This window comes from Triticum dicoccoides, chromosome 7B (assembly GCF_002162155.2).
Source record: "Triticum dicoccoides isolate Atlit2015 ecotype Zavitan chromosome 7B, WEW_v2.0, whole genome shotgun sequence".
NCBI classification, from domain to species: domain Eukaryota; kingdom Viridiplantae; phylum Streptophyta; class Magnoliopsida; order Poales; family Poaceae; genus Triticum; species Triticum dicoccoides.
In genome coordinates, this window is record NC_041393.1 from 78,011,468 (window position 1) to 78,029,093 (window position 17,626).

Consider the following 17,626-nt stretch of genomic DNA (forward strand, 5'->3'; position numbering starts at 1 on the left):
GTGTTCACACGGTGCATCACGGTGGCATTGAATGAAAGTCCACTCCCATGGTTCATGAATCCAAACAAAATAGGGACTTGTAATCCAAGAGCTCCTGGAATCACAGCAATTTGTTGTCAATAAACAAAATTAACCACCAGTTTCCGAAATCCCACTATGTATTGGTAAACATAGGGTTGTCATATAAAAGTGTCTTCATCCCAAGGAAATCAAAAACAATATTTATGGTTGCTTGTTACGACCACGTCAATAATACAACGCATACATCAAGTACTCCCAACCCTAATGGGGAAATGACACACTATCTTCCCATGAAAGGTTAAGTGTAGGTCAAAAAGAAAAGAAAAGAATTCATGGTTTCTTCAATTGTAAATTCATTTGAAAGCAAGTGGTAAACTGGTAAAGCCCAACATCCATAAGCAGCTACCAGGCGAATCAGCCCTATGACTATGGTAAATATGCACATTTCATTTTTATTTTGGTAAGCATATGGCATAAAAGTGGCACGAGTAAGAAGCATCAAAATGGCATTTCATTTTTATTTTGGTGAACATATGGCACCAAAATTGCATCAGTAAGATGCTCATTATATATTTTTTCGAGAGTATTTCCAACCCCAGTGGAATAATACCAATCTAAACTACCATAGGCAATGGATACCAACATGAATATAGAACTGAAACTTTTGTGCATCTTCCAAATTTTGTGAATCTTGATAAGAATCATGCATAAGTAAAATAGTGAAGCACGGGGAACTTACAAAAAGATAAACAATAACCTTTCCCTCCGCCATGCTTTTCTTAAGGCTGAGGAAGAGGGAGGCAGAGCAGGTCACTAAACCAACCAGCGAGGCGAGAAAAGCATGGGGCGAGATCGAGGCATACAGACCTGTTCAATAGTGTCGTGTGGTGCAGCGGCGAGGACGACGACGACATCAGCAATGGTGGTGGCATCCAGTCGGTGACAACCATGGGGGTCCCCACCAGCTAAGTGGCCAGCCTGCACTGTCTCGATGGCGCGCTCCTCTCCCCACAGCAGCGACGCGAGAAGCGCCCGCATACTGCTCCCGGCGATGGCTTACAACAACTTCCCGCATGACTTCAGCAGCTTCATCGATCTTTCCCTGCTTTCTCTTTGATGTTTGTAAGTAGATCAATCTATCTCTCTATATCCACATATATCTACAGTGGATGATCAACAATGAGATTTTCAAACCCAAGAAGTGTTACAGAAGTAACAATAAAAAGTAGCCATTTTCTCCCTTTTCTAGCAATGACACTGCTCAATGTTTGATAAGCTCAATACATGTGTCTACTGTCACCCGACATATCATTCATATATTGTCCGTTCACCCGACATATAATAAAGAAGAAAAAATAAGTGAGATAAGTGCATAACTCAAAACCAAAAACAGTAAGCAACATAAATTGTAGACATAGCCAAGAATGCTTAACTGCTAATGGCATATTGCCCAATCCATAAACAAATGAACTTCTACCACCTAAATCTAAAGTTAATCCGTTAGCCATGTGAAGTCACAGAGAAGCAGCCCTGTATCCTAAAGCCACCAGTGTGTTTATTTTTTATTTCTCATATGACAGTGTCATTGCCTGAAGTACATTGCATTCCTAACATAGCATAAGCAAGGCTATAGTTGAGGAAACCAGGATATCATTGAGAATGCATAATTGCTCTAGTACATTGCATCGTCCGTGAACCAAGCAAACAGCTACATGCATCCGATTGTGTAAAAACTCTAATACAAAGGAGATAAAAAAACAATCATCTCTTTAAGTTGAAAACACCCTACTATTTCAGTAAAAAAAGAACCTTGATCTAATCAAATAACCTAAAACCGCCAGTTAAAATACCTTGTTATTCTAGTCCAGTAAAAAAGAACATTGGGATAATCAAATAATCTCTCCTTCCTATAGATAGTAGGTATGCACCATAAAACCTCATAAATAAAAGAGCACTACTTGCAAGGAAAAACCAACGGAGACAAATCTTCTTATAATCCTCGTAGAAAGCATTACTTATAAGGAAAATCCATCAGACAAAAAAGTACCAAGCTCCTCACAATTTGAAGAGATATTCTAGAAAAGAAGAAATAATAACCCAAGAACATGAACCCACTCCACAATGGGCGACAGATAAGAATCACAAACCTATGGCACCGTGGACTGGATTTTCCCTGTTGCTGTCACCAGCGCGGTGGAGAAGATCTCCCTCTGTGCGCTCTTGGTCCAGTGCACCAAATACAAAACAATATAGTATGCAGCTAGATGCTCAAAGCAGCAACAATTTGATAGTGAAAGCAATGCATCAAATAACTCAACCCATGAGCATCTGGTGAAATAAGCATTGTCCAGTAGAACTCAGACATCAAGTTCAGAAAGGCCTATAGAACAGGATTAGGAATACATTCCACAGCTCGAAAAACCACTCATAATACACCTTAGGGAAGAAGGACCGTACAAAATCATAGCAAGGTCTTTATAACAAAAGACCAACGATTACCAGGTAGCAGTACACATAAGTGTGCAATGACCCATTGATCCTCACGGCAAACAAACACATAAATCTTACTGGCATGACCCGTTAACAATAAAATAATATCAAAAATCCTCCTCTGAAATCCTCATGAAGAACCAATAGCATTGCCGAACTATCTCTTATCCCAAAATAACAAAGTGCAACTTACTCTTAACCAGATTAAATCAAGGACCAATAACACACAATAAAAGATCAAGAACAACTTATATGCAATAAAGGTGTGAGAGAGAAGAAATCTTTACATAAGACGGTTATAAACACCGGAGCATAAATAAGCAACACCTTTAACTACAAATAAAAAGGATTGGGGGTTCAATGCATGGTGGGCTCAGATTCGCCTTTTCTCCATCATATGACCCACCCCGTCATCTCTTATCACCAGATCAATCTGTTTATAGAGTGGAGCTGTGCTGGTTATCACTCAACAAGAATGACCATCCAAGGACAGAACAATAAGTATCACAAGATCAAAAAGGATTCTAGAGACAAGAGGGAGGATCCAACTTGATACCCACAGGTGTCTTGATTGCTCAAAGGCACATTTATTTCAGCCATGGTTAATCATCATTGCCCTAGCAAGAATGCCCTCCGACCGGTGGGGCACGTGACTTGACGCACATGCCATGCCCGAACACACGGTCGCTGACGGACGCGTCCCACACGCAAAGGCCCCACACGCCAGCGATCACGGGTCGAATAGACCGAGTGAGCGACGCTGCGAGCCAAACAAGCTAACCCATCGGTAGAGCGCCGGGTTTCGATCCGGCGGCCAGGATTGATCCGGAGAAAGATCCAACGGGCAGAATAGCATTAGGAAAATGATCGGACGACCAGGAAGCCCAAATCGCTGAGGAGCCGGGGTTTTCGACCGGTCTCATGTTTCTGGATGTTCTTACAAGGGTGAAACTGCCCTGGTTATCACTCATCAGAAATGACCATCCAAGGACAGAGCCACTAAAATAAGAACACGATCAAAACAGCTCAAAGAAACGAGGGGGTATCCAACTTAATACCCACAAGTGCCTCAATTGCTCGAGAGCATGCTTATATCAGCCATAGCCGATCATCATAGCCCTGGCTATGTCCCGTACAGTAGCCGAAGCAGAGGAGCAGTAGGAAGATGCAGCTCACCGAGGGAGGTTGTAGCCGAGACAATACTCAGTGGGTGCCAGAGTTGCGGTTGAACGACGTCCAACCGGCGAGGAACCACTTCCTACACTCCTGAACCGACATAAAAAGAAGCAGGAGCTCATCATTTCCCATTGCTCCTGAAAAAATTGTAAAACAAACAAAAATTAATGCTTTGTGACTGACCAACAAGAATTAGAAAACTAATTCTTATAACCGAAGGTGCTCTGAACCCAAATCTTTTCTTCATAAATATGGAGAAACTCTCATCAACAGAGTAAGCTTGCGACATATAAAAATATATTATAAGAAAGAACACCAGATAGAAGCTAACAAAATTAAGTTTAGAATATACCCTAGCAAATCAATAACTGTACAAGAATATTGTGGGCCAAATAGAATTCATATAGGCCACTAACTAAACTGAGAGGAACCAAACTTTTATATTTTGACCAATCCTTCCACATTAGTCTGAAGCTCTTGTTATTTTATTTATCCAAATTAAGACTGTCATTATTTAAACCGGATATTCTTAAACCTCTATCTGATTTAAGCCCAGAACATAAAATTAGATGGCAACAATCATGCATGGACTAAACTCTTCAGCAAAATAATATATGTCTATCCAAACCTATATGTTTTCATATTGTTTAGGATTATTTTAACTGCTTTTGACATCTTTGTGCTTGCTTGGCATTTGGATTCGGTGTACTGAATTGATACTTTTCACATATATAGTACATCTTTGTATTTACTTTACAGAAGTACCTCATTGGCTCCTATTACCAAGACCGATAAGAATTTGGGCAGCTATGAGATGGATAATTTTTTGAACTTACTGATGACAGGGAGGTTCATTTCAAGCTCAAGAAGCTTAAAGCCATCCATGTCTAGCATGTGCACATCATTGACAACAAGATCAAATATGTCTATGTTTTCCCATAGCATCCTCAGTGCGATAACAACCTAATTCGTCGCCATCACTCGACACACAACATGTTACTCTTCCAAAGTGGGTAATAATACAAGGGAAATGGTCCTATGCATTTTTCATGACAAAAATCAGATGCCTGGTGCATCTTCTATACTATAAAAAGGGCATCATAAATTCAGGTCACCCAATCAAATGAATCCATCCATCCAGAGGTAACCAATTTTTGGTTACAGGCAGCATCTGAAAGTTAGCTGACCTGGCACAATGTTCTTATATGATTGTGAGATATGTAACCAAAGATGGGTTACCTCTAACTAAAGATTGTCTACACTATATTAGGCAAATACATAAACTATATTAGCCAGACCCAGACAAAGTTGGCAGCTAATCTGGCACTACACTCCAACATACAAGAACAACAGATAAAAAGAACAATTCCATACCTAAACTCCTACCACTTGAGGACAGGGGGAAAAATGCTAACCATACAAAGGAACAAAAGGCCCTGGCTCCCAGACAAAACTGTCCTCCTCCATGACAAATAAAAGGCTAGGTACCTAAAAAGCAAGAAAGGCAACAAAATTATCTTTCGATGGAATCCAGCTAAACATCAGGGTGTCCTCAACAGGAAGGCTCAGATTCCACCTTTACAGAAGACAAGCAAAATCCAGATCACTATGTAATGTTGTTATTCAGTATTTTGGTAAAACACAACAAAGAGCTTTGTATTCAGTATTTTGCTAGCTGCTTGCCCCCTGCTTGAAATGCTTAAAGATGGACATGGATACATTACAGAAAGAGAGAGCATTAGGGTCGGAGGGGGGTTATCTAGCCCACCACCAAAGGTGCAGGGGCATCCAAACTTGTCCGCTCCAGCAAAGGTCAACTCCATCAGAGGAGAGGAGTGGCAGACAGGGGAAGCCGACGCCTACGAGGAGCCTACCCGGCCTACCTGCATGAGGAAGAAACCAAGCTCATGGCCATCTGTGAGACGGGGAAGAGCAGTGAGAAGGGGAAGAGCAAATCGAACCAAAGATGGGTCCCCACCTTGACCTTGAGGAGGAGCAGCGCCGACACTATGGTTAGATCAGAGTAGCGGCGAGCAGCATCGCGGCGCGGCGTGGCGCCGGCAGGAGGAGCTCCGCGATGAGGAGGGATCTGCCCGCTGCCGCCGCTCGGTAGCTTGGGTCTGCGCCAAGGTCCAGGCCTCCTCATCAAGTGGCCGCGGTCCCTGGTGGCGCGGTCATCGGCCACGGCGAGCGGGACGGGCGGGGCGGGGCGGCGGGGCATCGGCCACGGCGAGCGGGACGGACGGGGCGGGGCTGGCGAGGCCGCGGGGCATCGGCCACTACGAGCGGGACGGGCAAGGCGGGATGGCGGGGTCGTGGTCATCGGCCACGGCCACGGCGAGCGGGACGGCGGGGCGGGGCGGGCGAGGCGGCAGGGCGGGGAGGGCGAGCGATGCGGCGGGGCGGGGAAGGGGGCGCGAGTGCGGGGAGAGGAGGAGGCTAGGGTTCACCACGGGAGCCGGCCCTTTTATACCCACTGTGAGCGAAATGACCAAAATGCCCTCGGCGGGCAGCGTAATTACGCGCGGTGGCACGAACGAGACAGTAACTATTCATTTCAGTAGTAACTTTTTTTGATCCGACGGATGAGGTCGTTCCAGGGGTCGATTTGACGGCCCAGATCCGATCAAGACACCCTACCCAACGGCCAGGAAGCCCAAATCGCTGAGGAGCCGGAAGGATCGCTGTCATTCTTATTTCTGGATGCTCGAACGGAATTACTGCACACGACAGTTGCCGGCCAAACTCTGGACGACTAAAGAATTGAATGGTGTTGTTCACCATTGCTCTACGCATCGATGGTTTGATGTGCTGCATCGTCTGAAGATCGTCCAGAACCCGTCAGTTGTGTAGCAGCGCTCATGCTCGAAAGGAAGAACTGACCGTGGGATAAAATTGTGCATATATTAGTACCTTTTTCTGCTTCACGTGAATACACGGGGGAAAGAAAATAAATGCGCGCAAGATCAGTACAATAATATAGCTCGTGTGTGGCAGACGACTATGAAGATATACTACTTTTCCACTGACAGACAAGTTCCTGAAGATGTTGTTTTTCAGGAGGAAATCTTCCGGAAATGATATTTCTCAAAGATCCCGCCTTCGGGAAATATTCACTCATCAATCATCATCAAGAACACCCCAATATGCTGACGATTCTGTGTCGTAGAGACTTTATCAACAACATGCTATTGATAACTTGATTGGCTCGGCCTGATAACCAGAGGATAATCTGCCGCCCGTGGCTGAACATTTGAAGGATCATCATCTGGATCGGCTTTAATTCTTTCAATATATTTTCTGTGTCTCATCTGTCTAAAACAGTTCAGACCCATATGCCTCCTTAATGTTAGCTTCAAGATTTTTACCAAAATGGCGACGAATATCATGTTGTCCGGCCATCTCAAACGGCTTTCATACGAGGAAGGAATATACTCGATGGTGTAGTAATCCTGCATGAGACCGTCCATGAGATGCACCGAAAAAATATGAGTGAAGTAGTTTTCAAAATTGACTTCGAGAAAGCCTATGACAAGGTCAAATGGTCTTTCCTCCAACAGGCCATAAGGATGAAAGGTTTCTCCGATAAATGGCGTCAGTGGATCCAAAATTTTGTAACTGGAGGTAGTGTGGCCATCAAAGTTAATGATGATGTAGGTCATTACTTTCAGACGAAGAAATGATTACGAGAGGGTGAATTCATGTCCCCAATGTTATTTAATATTATGGCTGACATGTTGGCTATTCTGATTGATCGCGCCAAGCAGGACGGCCAGATTGCAGGAGTAGTGCCACACCTTGTGGATGGTGTCCTCTCTATTCTGCAATATGTTGATGACACGATTCTCTTTATGAAACATGACATGACCAAGGCTCAAAACCTGAAACTGCTATTATCAGCGTTTGAACAGATGTCTGGTCTTAAGATTAACTTCCATAAAAGTGAATTATTTTGCTTTGGAGAAGTCATTGAGGCGGTGACCGATTATGCTGACCTGTTTGATTGTGCACATGGCCAATTCCCGATTAAATATTTGGGAATACCGATTCATTATCGGTGTCTAACCATTGCGGAGTGGAAGCATGTAGAAGAACACCTAGAGAAACGACTGAGCAGTTGAAAAGGCAAGTTGCTCTCAGTCGGAGGACGACTGGTTCTGATAAACTCTGTCCTCACAAATGTGGTTCTCTATATGATTTCGTTCTTCCAACTTCCAAAAGGGGTCCTGCAAAGACTAGACTATTTTAGGTCCAGGATTTTTTTGGCAAGGAGATGGTGAAAAGAAAAAATATAGGTTGACCAAATGGAGCGTGGTTTGTAGGCCGAAAGACCAAGGTGACATCGGAATTCATGATCTAAAGGTCAAGAATGAGGCCCTACTTAGTAAATGGTTGTTCAAACTTCTTACTGAGGATGGTATTTGGCAAACCATGTTGCGCAATAAGTATCTAGGCCAAAAGGCGTTGTCTCAGTCATATTGGAAACCTGGAGACTCGCACTTTTGGCCTGGCCTAATGGCGGCAAAGAAACATCTCTTTCACTTTGGGTCTTTCGCGATAAATGACGGGTCGGAGATTCGTTTCTGGGAAGACATCTGGTTAGGCAACGCCAGTCTTCGAGAACAATATCCAGCCTTGTACAACATTGCTCGCGATAAAAGTAATACTATTGCGCAGGTGCTCAGCTCATCACCGCCGAATCTTTCATTCATGTGGGATTTGATTGGCACCCGACTTACGTCATGGCATAATCTCTTATCTCGTTTGGATTCGATTAACCTGACACAAGGTCGGGACGTGTTTTGCTGAAACCTTACTACATCTGGGTCTTTTACAATAGACTCTTCTACCGTGCGCCTCACGCATTCCGAGGTACCGATGAGTAATAACAAAAAATTTGGAAGGTGAAGATTCCACTTAAAGTTAAAATCTTCACGTGGTATCTTCGTAGGGGAATTGTGCTAACCAAAGACAACCTCGCACGACGCAACGGGCAAGAAAGTAAGAAGTGTTGTTTTTGTACTCATGACGAGACAATCAAACATCTCTTTTTCCAATGTAAGTTTGCGCGTTCTACATGATCAATCATCCAAATAGCGTCAAATTTGTATCCACCCACGAGTGTTGCCAATATTTTTGGTCATTGGCTGAACGGTATTTTAAATAGGTTGAAAACGCTAATAAGGGTGGGAGCGTATGCCTTATTATGGTCGCTTTGGCTATGTAGAAATGATTTGGTTTTTAATAACAAAAATGTCTCTCCACTGCAGGTTATTTTTCATTGTGTGTACTTGCTTCGTACGTGGTCTACGCTACAACAAGCGAATTACCAACCATTATTTAAGGTGGTCCATACGCGGTTGGAGCAGGTGGCTATGGAGGTTTTTGCCCAACATGGGTGGCAGCGTAATCTCCGGATCGGTCCACCGTCCATTTCGACATAGGCATAGTCTCGGTCTATAGGACTACTGTTGCCGAATTGTCAGCCTTTTTACATTCTTTTATCAGACTATTGGTATTTGGCTGTGTGCATCCTAATTATGCAGAGGTCGAGTGATAGTCTTAATGCACTGTATCTCTCAATGCTACATTTAGAGTTAATAAAAGTGTCCTTTATCAAAAAAATCTGTCTAAAACAAAGTTAAAACTTGAGTATGGATCGCATGTGCCTTGATCCGGCGGCAGATGCATCCGGGAGTTGCATTGCATGCCATGTGTTCCAACAGACTGACCGCCGCTGCCGGCCTTCGCCTAACCCAGGCGACAACGACCAGCAATGACATACAGCAACTAGCCGGAGACGACAGCGTGCATGCATGGCTAATTAAGCCTCCGCGGTTTCCACGGGGCATGGGGAGGGAGCCGGAACCATGCCGGGCCGTCGCCGGTTTCCACCGCTCCCTGAAAGCGACGGGGCTGCCTGCCGCGCCATTGCGGGAGGGCATATGCAGTGCGACGACGGGCGCCGGAGAGCGTGGGGCAGAGGGCAGCCGACGCGCGCAGCACGTCTCGATGAACTGGGGGGATCAGCTGGCTACTGGCTCAATTATTCGCGCGAACCAATGGGGCAGCACGGTGTCGATCGGGGTCGCCGGATGTAGCGGATGCGTTGTGCGGTATCTTTCGCACAGTGACATGCGTGCATGCTGAAATTCAGACACAGGGACGTGTGCCAAACTTAAAGCTTGCACACGGTCTTGTTGTGTAACATTACAGATGCATAAGTCAAGACCTTCCGCGCAAAAAATATCTCAGGGAATTAAGTCCTAGCAACCACAAGAGACATCATTAACAATCCATGTATATATATACGAGGATGCCCAATCTCGAGTGTGTATGTTTTTTCGATCGAGGAGTTCACCACCTTGCTCTCGAGCGCCTACTGTTAGCAGACAAGGCAAGAAGAGATCAATGCCCCCCGAAAAAACAAAGTCAGTGCTACTGCTACCTTGAGAATATGGGAGGGGGAGACATCCAGGAATGAACGATTAGTGCTACACCTCAACAATGTACATACCGTGCCTCTTGTTCAGCATCACAACGTTCTTTGCCTGCATCCTGAAAAATCTCATCGTGCGCAGTGGAGGTAGCATGTACTGAACCACGCTCTCACCTGGCGTCTTGGTTAATTTCCTCTGGAAAAAACGTTGAGACGTGCGCTTTCAGTCGGTCAGCAACCAGGTGGAGCGAATCGATGAGTAGCTACACACACATCAATGGTCGTTAACAGAAACACCTGCCTAACGCTTTTGGTTTCATCATGCCAAGCGTAGCATGCTTGCCTATGGTGCATGCCACCGTGCCACCGACCTGAGCAGCGGTACTAGAAAAGTTCGGCACAAACATTGTACATATACCTTCAATGTCTAAGAAATGAGGGGTGGGCATCACTGCCTGCTGTCCTCGGACTTGGGCCGGATTTGTGAAGTACATTTGTAAATACTTTAAGATGGAGCAAAAATAAAATCTGAAGGTGTCACGTGGTCTTGTTGTCACTTTCACTTTCTTCTGGCTCGACACTTGGATTTTGCCGACTCCGCTTGCAGAAAAATACCCCCACCTTTTCTCTCACTCCACTGCCCCCTCTGTCCTGGTATCTCATATCATGCATAATGGTTTACTCGCTACTCTCCGGACCGCCTAATCAATGTGGCTTCTGCCGAGCTTGCGTCTGTTTTGTCTTTGTTGCAGGATGTTACCACAAGCAATGCGCCCGACGATAGGTTCCTCACCCACGGCTCCTCGTTCACCTCAAGGTGCGCCTACTCTTTGCTCTCCTCCGACCATGAGCTTGACCTCAACGCTGGGCACATTTGGGGATCCAAGGCACCAATCAAGGTGAGGATCTTCGGCTGGCTCCTCTGCCGTGACAGGCTAAGCACGATGGCGAACTTACAACTTACATCGCAAGACCATTACCTCGGCATCGTCTTGCCCTCGATGCGACTTGTCCTCTGAGGATGTGATGCACCTCGCTCTACTTTGCCCATGCGCGGGCCAGGTCTGGTCCATACTGGGACTCCAGGCCCCTAACCGCATCGACCTCATCTGGGATACTCCTACTCCGGTAGGCCTCGACATCAACATTTGGCCTACTGTCGCCCTTGCCGTCCTCTGGAAGCTCTGGGATCCCAAAAACGCTCGTGTGTTCCGTAACGAGATACACTCCCCCCTAGATACTATTCGGAACATTATCTCTGATTTTTTTTGAAAGAAAAGGTAGATCTTGTTCTACCTTATGCATTCAAACAGACCGTAGCCCGATAGACTGAAGTCATTTTACATGAAGGTGGTGTAAGCACTGCACAGAGTGTGCAGCAGGCCATCGCCAAGCCTGAAAAGGAAAGCAAAAGAAGGAGGAAGAAGAGACAGAGGCTAGGGGTCTAAACTATATCTACTGTTGCAGCATCACATTAGCCCAAGAACTTAACACCTCCCTTGCATTTCCTCCTGGTGCTCTCAGCTTCCAGAGCATAAGTAGTTGAGCGATCTCAGTAAGAACCTGTCCGGTCGTTCAACAAACGCTATGAAAGACTCGTGCATTCCTGGCATGCCAAAGCGCCACTGCACCAGCTGCAAAGAAAATGTGCCAAAGCGCTCCATATGTTTCCCTTGCTACCCCAGAGGCCATGAAAACTGCAGCTGTTTCAGCAGAGGTTGCCGAATCCAGGAGACCAGCCTTGGCCCAAACAACTTGGGCGGGTTTGCATCTGAGCAGGATGTGGTGCATGGTCTCGGCTGCTGGAGATATGTCGCATCTGTTGTGTTTTACAATCCTTGTCCATTGCTTCCTCACCATGTTATCCCTAGTATTGTGCCTGTACCTGATGGCCAACCATAGAAAGACACAGTGTCGTTTGGGTATAATTCGATCCCATATATAAGGGGCCAAGGGGCAATCTATGCCTCTGAAGGTGAGCAACCTATAGAAATAGGCTGTTGACAGCTTGTTATCCAGCGCCATTGGCTTCCTAATGCCTGGCGTATTAGGGGTTGGTGAGATGCTAACCAGAAGATCATTCAGTGTGTCCAGCTCAAGCGACGCCGTGTAGGAGAGATTGGGGTGTAACTGCATCATCCAATGGCCGTTGACGTACTGTGAAGCGACAGTGCAGAATCTGGCTTTGGAGAATGTAAAAAGAGTCGGAAAGGATTGAGAAAGTCGGCCACCTTCCATCCAATGGTCAAACCAGAAAGACACCGCCTTGCCATCTCCAAGCTCACACCTTGTGGACTGAATAACTAGCTGCAAAGAGGAGTTGAAGCACCACCATATAGCACTATCTGCATTATGTACTATAAGTGGTAGTTCCGTACGGCAATATGTTGATGCGAACCATTGGTAGCACGGTACGTTGCTGGATTGTAGTATCCTCTTCATTTCCTTGCATATCATTGCCCTGTTGTGTGCTTCAAGATCACGTACTCCCAATCCTCCGTTCTGCTGTGGCATAGTCACATAATCCCATGCCACAAGACATTGTCCCCCCTCTTCCTGGTTCTTTCCCTGCCATAAAAAACCCCTTATAATCTGCTCAAGCTACTGTATAGACTGTTTTGGCCATATTAAGTAGCCCATGAAGTAGCTGGGTATCGTCGCTAGAACGACATTAATCAGAGTGAGCCGTCCTCCCCATGATAGAAAAGTGACCAACCAACCTGACAATCGTTTGTCCACTTTATTAATATCAGGCATTAGCAGTCCATGTGTAATCTTGTGTGTGGATAGGGGTAATCCCAGGTAGGTGCATGGGAAGGCAGAAGACTGACATTGTAAAACTTGCTTAATCTGTTGGCAAACCGTTGGATCCACGCAAATAGGAACAAAGGAACTCCTTTGGAAATTGTGAGGCCAGTGAAGGCTGAGAAAGAGTCAAGTATCCTTTTGATGATGCCAGCCTGTTATGTATTTCCTTGTATCAGCAAAAGTGTGTCGTCGGCGTACTGAAGAACGGGGAAGGGTCCCTCTACTCCGAGCGGGTGTTGAAGCCGACCATCTCGGCATTCTCTGTCGCACATTCATTGTAGGACATCTGCCAGTAGTATGAAGAGGTACGGTGATATCGCATCGCCTTGTCTGAGGCCACACTTGGAGTAGATCTTCTCGCCCAGCTGTCCATAAAGGAGGATTTGAGAGGAGCTGGAAGTGAAGATGTTAGAAAGCCAATGATTCCAACGACTTCCAAATCCTCTGGCCGCAAAAACCTGTTGTAAAGCATCCCAGCTGACGCTGTCAAAAGCCTTCCGGAAATTAAGTTTCAGCATGATCATAGGCTTCTTTCTCTTGGATGCTTGTTGCACTAACTCTGCTGCTAGCGCGAAGTTCTCGATAATGCATCTTCTAGGTAAGAAACCCGACTGTAGTGGATGAATCATGGCTGGAGTAAGTCATTGCAGCCGTGTAGCCAGCACTTTGGTTAGCAGCTTGGGCAAGCTATGTACCAGTGAGATTGGCCGAAAATCCTTAATATATGTTGGGCTGTCTTTCTTGCAATGTTGGCTATATTAATGCCATTTAGGTTACTGCCAAGGTCATAGAACTCCTGAAAGAAACGCAACAGATCCTCCCTCAAAAGCTCCTTGAAGCATTTGTAAAATTCATTAGTAAAACCATCAGGCCTTGGGCTCCTATTGTTAGGGCTTTTCTGAATGGCAGTAGCAACTTCAGCCCAAGTAAAAGGTTCTTCCAGAGCCCTTAGATCAGAAAAATAAGCCGTTGGCAAGGATGGGGATGACTGTCCGAGCAGTTCTTGATAATAGTCCGTTGTGTTGCGCATCTTATCCTGTTCTCCAAAGAACTGGACCCCTTCCTTAATCAGCAGGCGCACTTTACTCTTTTTGTGGTGCTGGTTAGCCGCGACATGGAAGAACCTTGTGTTTTCATCACCCAAGGTGCAATCTCTAATTTTTGCACGGCGCCTCCATGCCATAGTCTGCCAAAGTATCAGCTGTTGTGCTTTCTCACGCGCGTGATTCCTCAAAGTGAACTCTAGCTTGGATAGTTATCTCTTTTCCTCTAGTGCATCCAAAAACTGGACCACGTGTTTACAGTTGTCAAGAGTAAGTTGTATTGGCTTCTTGGCCCTGTCCCACTTCCTTACTACAGCCCTAAGTCTCCTTAACTTGAAGTTGATAAGAGAAGACGCTGAAGCAAACAGTCTATTGCCCTTTTGCCAACAAGCACTAATCAGCTCACGTGCCTCCTACATTTGCAACCAATGATTTTCGAATCTGAAGAAGGGGCACTTGGGTGCCGCTCTGCATAAATCCAATGCAATGAGTATATGATCTGATGTTACAGTCGGAAGGGCCGTGGTAGTGGTGTCCACAAAGCCCAGGTTCCAATCTGCATTGACAAGGATTCTGTCCACCTTGACGAGAGTTGGTTCTTTCGTTTTGTTAGACCAGGTGAAGCTGCAGTTGGCAATATTCACATCATCCAACGCATGTTCTCTTATCCAGGAGCTGAAAGTCTCCATGAGTGCCCAGTTTCTTCTGCCCCTTGATTTTTCATGTTCGAATATGTACATGTTGAAATCCCCTAGAAAGATCCAGGGCCCAGTAATTGTAGCAGCCATCTCATTCATAGCTTCAAAAAAAAAGAGGTCTTCTCTGTCTTCACAAGGAGCATAGATGGCAGAGAGAACAAAGCAATCACTGTTGCTCCTCGATCGGAGCTGCATGGTGATCCAGAACTTGTTCTTGGTAATCTCAATCCCTTGTAAATCATCATCGTTCCAGGCCACAAAGATACCCCCTGAAGAGCCTGATGCTGGCATATAAACAACACTCCACAAGCCTTGTGGAAGAAAGGTCGCAACCTTTCTTCTATCCACCTCCTGCAGCTTGGACTCCTGCAAGCAAACCACACTCGATCTACTAGCCAAGAGAGCAACTTTGAGGAGCGAGCATTTGTCAGAATCACCAAGTCCTCTAACATTCCATCTAGTAATGCGCATATGGGAAAGAAAGACATCTCATTGCAAAGACATAAGAGTTAGGGTGCTCATTAGAGCTTACACTGTAATGCCCCGGATCCGATGCGCTAGGTGTCCGCCAGATATTCGCCGTAGTTGCCATGCCATTTGCTTGTGTGTTGCATATTATCATGTCATCATGTGCATTGCATTGCATACGTGTTCGTCTCATGCATCCGAGCATTTTCCCCGTTGTCCGTTTTGCAACCCGGCACTCCTATGCCCTCTGGCGTCCCCCTTTTGTCTCTCATTGTGAGCGGGTGTTAAACGTTCTCGGAATGGACCGAGTCTTGCCAAGTGGCCTTGGTATACCACTGGTACACCGCCTGTCAAGTTTCGTGCCATTTGGAGTTCGTTTGATACTCCAACGGTTAACCGCGTAGCCCAAAACCCCCCTTTCTCTTTGCAGCCCAACACCCCTCCAAAGTAGCCCAAAACCCAGCAAACTCCCCTCCATGCTCTCGGTCGTTCGATCACGATCACGTGGCCGAAAACCGCTCCTCATTTGGACTCTCCTAGCTCCCTCTACCTATAAATTAGCCCCTCCCCCCGAAATTCGCGGATGAATTCTTCCCCTAACCCTAGCCTCTCTCCCTCTCAGCCGCCGGACGCGTCCGCATCGCGCCGGACATGTCCGCCGCCGCGCCCCGTCCACTCCGGAGCCGCCACGTGTCGCCGCCGCCTCCACCCATCGCGCTAGCCACCGTGGCCTGCCCGGGCCCGGGGCAAGCCCGCCCGAGCCCGCGGGGCCCATCCCGCGCCGCTGCCCGGCCCGCGCATCGCGCAGCCAGCGCCACCGCGCACCCCCGCCGCCGTTCGCCGCCGCCTCCTCGGGCGCCGTCCCTGCGCCCCGTGCGTCCCGCTGCTCCGGCCCGCGCCCGAGCCGGCCCTGAGCCGCCGGCGTGCCTCCGCGCCCGCTCGGCCTCCTCCGGGCGTGCCGCCTGCCTCCAACTCCGGCTGCCTCCGTCCCCGACTCCGGCGAGCCCATCCCGCCTCGGGTCGCGCGCCGCCCCGATCTGGATCTGGATCTGCAGGTTGACCTCCAAAAATTCCTGTCCCGAAATATTTTGCATAATCATGCCATGTTCATCGCATCATTACTCCATGCATACTGCTCCGTTTCGTGCATGTAATATGTCCAATTGTTCGAATCGACGAGTTCTTCATTTCATTCCATTGCATCATGTTCATTTGAGCTCATCTTGATACCCGAATCATCGTTACAAGAGTGCTATATGATGTTGTCTGCTGTCTGTTAACAGAACATGCTCATTTGTCATTTTTGCCATGTTTGATGTGTGCATCCTATGAGGTTGATGTCTACATGTGTTTTGATCTATGCCATGCCATCTTTACAGGGGTGTATGCCATGTATTTTTGTGATCAATGTGGTGACTAGCACAAGCATGTAAACTAGGCTTCGTGATGTTTCTGATTTTAGTCCCTGTTCTGCTGTTATTTTGATGCCATGTAAACATGATGCTACAAAGTGATCCATGCATATTTTGAGGTACTTCAGTAAGGATGTTTTGAACATATGGTTATTGTCTATCCATTCATGTCCCTGTTTGCAATTATGGAGTAGTCTAGCATGCCATTTTCGTGCTCTACTTTTGCTACAAAATGTTTCCTGGCAGATTGTTTACATGTTATTCAATTTTGCCAAGGTTGTTGTAGTTGATCCTTGCATGCTATGAACTTGTTCTTGCCTTGGTTTGTTTGGTAAACATGTCTTCTTGCTGATGCTATGCTTATCTTGTCATGCAATGACTTGTGGTGAGTGAACCAAGCTTGTTAAGTAGTGTACTCGCTGTTGCTGTTTTGCAGGCTGAATCTGTTATTTCTTGATGCTATGTAAACCTGCTGCTACAAGTCATTCTATGCTTAATCTGGAGATGTTCATTAAGGGTGTTTTGTTATACATGTCATGCTTTATCCATCCATGCCCCTGGTTGCATTTATAGCCTGCTGTAGCTTGTTGTAATCTTGCTCCAAAGTTGCTAAATAATGTTGTTGTCAGCCTGTTAACATTAAGTTTAGTTGTTGCCATGATTGTTGTTAGTGATCCATGCACCCTATGAACTTGCTCTTGCCATGCTTAGCTTCATAAATATGCCATATTACTGTTGGTTGCCTTGTCATGCCATGTAATGATCTGTGGAGAGTGGTACAGGCTCACCAACATACCTACTTATCGTTGTTCCTGCCATGTTTAAATCTGTAATATAACTTGCCATGTTTACATCGGTGCCATCATATCTTCTGATCCTTTTTGGCTCATGGTCAGTAAGGGCCTTTTGTTCTATGCAATTAGTAGATTCATGCCATGCCTTTGTTTGCCATGATAAGTTCCTGTAGAATGTTGTTTGATAGCTCTAAACATTGCAACCTGATGTTATTTTCTGCAAAATCTGAACTGTTATTATTTGCAATCTTGTCATGTGTGTTTGAGCATGTTCTAG

General features: G+C 46.1%; 1 long non-coding RNA gene across 1 annotated transcript; it reads right to left on the reverse strand.

Moving 5' to 3' along the window:
- Window positions 1–2,447: 2,447 nt before the first annotated feature.
- LOC119341930 lies at window positions 2,448–5,877 on the reverse strand. Its single transcript, XR_005165339.1, has 3 exons — window positions 5,666–5,877; window positions 5,103–5,570; window positions 2,448–3,824 (listed from the first exon to the last, which is right to left on the reverse strand). It is a non-coding gene; the product is annotated as an uncharacterized LOC119341930 (long non-coding RNA).
- Between the last annotated feature and the right edge of the window lie 11,749 nt (window positions 5,878–17,626).